The 3596-nt window shown below is 67.2% G+C and overlaps 1 long non-coding RNA gene across 1 annotated transcript; it reads right to left on the reverse strand.

Annotated features, from left to right (window-relative positions):
• Positions 1-451: 451 nt before the first annotated feature.
• LOC142823365 (uncharacterized) lies at positions 452-1394 on the reverse strand. The gene is made up of 3 exons (XR_012898591.1): positions 1277-1394; positions 675-742; positions 452-557 (listed from the first exon to the last, which is right to left on the reverse strand). It is a non-coding gene; the product is annotated as an uncharacterized LOC142823365 (long non-coding RNA).
• Positions 1395-3596: the final 2202 nt, after the last annotated feature.

Below are 3596 nucleotides of genomic sequence, written 5' to 3' on the forward strand. Positions count from 1 at the left end.
CCCCCAGCCACTGACACTGCTCCTCTCTCGGCCCCCCCCCCCGAGGAAGCAGGGACAATGGCCCCGTCCCCCCCACGGGGCTCACCTCCATTATGAGCTGCAGCCGGGCGGTGTCTGGGGACTCGGCGAGGAGGCTCGCCAGTAGGGCCTGGAGGTCGTAGGGAAGGGCCCGGATGAACTGCTGCAAGACAAGGGGGAGCCCTGGGTCAGAGGGGGGTTGGGGAATCCAGGCCACCCGCTGGCTCCGGGGTGCAGCCTTGAGCAGGGTCTGAGCCGCCTCGCAGAGCAGGAGGAGCCCAGGCTGGGCATGGAAGGGACGGGCCCCCCGGGAGAGCAACGGGAACTCTGGAGGGAAGGATCCAAACCTGCAGCTTCTTCCCTCCCTCTGCCACCCCCCCACTCCTCTCTGGAGCTCCAGCCCAGCCCGGGAGCAGGGCCCGGAGGGACGTACCTGTGTGTGGATGGGCTCCTGCTGCCAGTCCCCAGACACAGTCTGTCCCACGGCCGCCGTCAGCAGGGGGCTCAGGAGCTGGGCCCGCAGGGGAGGCTGCAAGGTGCTGGCAGGAGAGAGGGGCAGAGACTGTTAATTGAGCAGCAGGAGACAGAGACTTTCCCACTCCCTGGCCAGGGGATCTGCTCTGGGGGGAGTCGGCGGGGGTGGGGGGGGTCGGTACCTGAGGCTGCAGGCGGCGTTGAGGCAGTCGGCCAAGACCAGCGGGGGGGGCGAGTCCTCCATGATCTCCTGTGAGACCCAAGGAGACAAAGGGGCGTGTGAGGCTGGGCCCCCAAGAGACGCTCACGCGGCCAGCGCCCCCACCCAGCAGGATCCAACCCCACTGCCTCCCGCTGCCCTGTAGCCCCCCTGCCCGGCACAGGGCCCCTCCCAGCACCCCCCTCCCAAACCGGGACCAGCTCAATCCTTGTCCCCAGGCCGTCTCCTGCCCCTCACTGCCCTGGTGACCAGCCTCTGAACCTCCTCATCCCTGCTCCCCAGGCGCATCCCCAGCAGCCCGCTCGGCTCCCTTCCAGCCCCCCATGGCCCGGGGAGACCCCTCCCTGTCCCGAATCCCCCTTCCTGTCCGGCACCCCAGACCTGCCCCATTTCTGTGTCCCTCCCACCTCCAGCATCCCCACCCACCCTCCCCATGTCCACCTCCAGCCCTCCTGGCTCCACCCATCCCGTTTCCAGCACCCCCACCCGCCGCCATGGCCCAGGCAGACCCCTGTCCACCCCACGTATCCCCTTCCCTCCTCCCGGCTGCCGCGACTCGCTTACAACGATCCTGGCCATCATGGTGTCCTTGCAGCAGCGCGGCGCCAGGGTGTCCTCGCCCCTTTGGAGGGCGGCGAGGCAGGCGAGGGGGATGGCCAAGAGGAACCGCTGCAGGGCGGCTGGGCTCTGCACCCCAGAGAGAGTCTGTGAGCCTGGGGCCTGCCTGCCCCCCACGGACAGCTGCAGGGCTCAGGTCTCCCAGGAGTGGATGTGGGAGCTGCCGGTTGTCCAAGCACCCACACTCCCCCCCCAACTGCTGCCTCAGGCTTGTGGGGGCCCAGCTGGTGCATGACAAGAGCCCCCAGCTTGGGGGGTCCAGGTCATGCAGGAGAAGGGGCTCCAGGGGGATCCCCAGGGACAAGCCCCTCCCGGAGGGGGGGGGGACGTGCTGGGAAGGGGCCGGACAATCTCGGGTCCCCCCCGTGTGGAGAAGGTTCCTACCGTGTCCCGGGTGTGGAGCTGCTCTTCGATGTCGTAGATGGCCCCTTCCTCCACCCGGGAGTCCACCCGCTCCTGGTAGAGCTCCGCCGAGGCACAGGGGGGCTCTGTGCGGGAGGGAAGGGACCAGGGTGACTCCAGGGGCCAGCAGGGGTCATGCGCCCCCATGTCAGGGACCCAGGGCAGGTTGGGCCCCACACGCCCCTCGCAGGGACCCATCCCCCTTCCACCCTCACATCTGCCAACGCCCTCAGCAGAGCCCCCACCAGGAAGAAGAGAGCCAAGCAGCCCCCCCCCATCCATTGCCCAGGGTGCGGGGCAGACACTGGGGCTGCCCCTCCCCCCCCCCCGGGTACTGGGTGAGCCCCTGGGCCCAGCGTGTTCACGGCCCCTCACCTGGGTCTGAGCGGCTGCAGGAGGTGGCCCGGCTGCAGCTGGAGGCCCAGGCGCTGCTGCTGACGGACCTGGACCCACAGCTGCAGGGGCTGGTGCGGGGAGCGACGGGCTGGGGGCTCCCGGAGACTGGCAGGTCCCCGGGGGCCGGGCAGGGCGATGCCCCCTGGTGGTAATGGGGGCTGGGCTCCTGGGGCAGGTGTTTCTCTCCACAGAGGAGGCCCCGGAGCCACCCTACCCGGCTCCCCCGCTGGGCTGGGTCCCGCCTGCCCAGCCGCCTCTGGAGCCAGGTCCGGGGGGGCCTGGCCGGTGGGCGAGTCGCCCCGAGCTGGTGGGATCCAGCTTCCCCGCCCGCGGGGACGGAGGAGCTGCTCCCCACCGGCCCTGGGGCCATCTTCAGGGCTTTCTTGAACCACAGCCGAAAACTTTTGGCCATGCTGCAAATGAGGGGAGCAAAGGGGAGCTTGGGGCGCAGCCTGCAGAGCGAAATCCAGGGGTTCCAGCTCCCCAGAGCGACTGCCCCCAGCCCCCAAATGGCCCCTTGCTTATCGGTTCGGTCTTGCACAGGCACTGCAAGGACCTGAGGGTATGTCTACACTACCCCGCTAGTTCGAACTAGGAGGGTAATGTAGGCATACCGCACTTGCAAATGAAGCCCGGGATTTGAATTTCCCGGGCTTCATTTGCATAAGCGGGGAGCCGCCATTTTTAAAACCCCGCTCGTTCGAACCCCGTGCAGCGCGGCTACACGGGGCACGAACTAGGTAGTTCGAACTAGGCTTCCTAGTTCAAACTACCGTTACTCCTCATTCCACGAGTCTCCTGCCCATCAACAGCCCCTTCTTGGCCAATCAGGGGAGAATCTAAGGTGTGGGGGGTGGAGCGTTCTCCCCAAAGACACCGGCATAGACTTGTTCCAGCCCCACCTCCCCAGTCCCCACAATGGGGGCTGCATCCCCCACCCCACGGCTCCTACAAACCACCCCCTGTCCTTCAGCTAGTCTGTTGGGTCCCAAGCTGGGGGAGGCAGCAAGGGAAGGTCACAGAGGAGGCAAGAACAGAGCAGAAATGTGGGGGGATGGAGGAAAAGGGAAACCAACCAGGAGAAAGCCCCAGTGGCGCTAAGGACGCAGCCCAGGTGAGGAATCACCTTCTGGCCCTTGACCGAGGGCTGGGCCTGCCTGGAACCCAGCCGGCCCCGGGCGGGATCCAACCCCTGGGGGCTCTTACCTTCGTCACAAAGGTGTCGGGATGTGGAACTCACAGAACGCGAACGAACCGTGAGGAGGAGACGCACCAGAGCTAAAGCAACCGGGGGTCTCCAAAGTCCCCTGGGCCCGTCCCCCGCTTTTATCAGCCTGAGATGTGGGTCCCTCTGTGAGGTCACCACCTCCCCACCTGCCCTTTGCCTTATATGCTGAGGGCTGCCCAAAGCCCCTGTGAGGTCACCGCCCCCCCCTCACCCTGCCAGGCAAATGTCCTGCCTCTGGCC

The sequence above is a fragment of the Pelodiscus sinensis genome, chromosome 33, assembly GCF_049634645.1.
Source record: "Pelodiscus sinensis isolate JC-2024 chromosome 33, ASM4963464v1, whole genome shotgun sequence".
Taxonomy (NCBI): Eukaryota; Metazoa; Chordata; order Testudines; family Trionychidae; genus Pelodiscus; species Pelodiscus sinensis.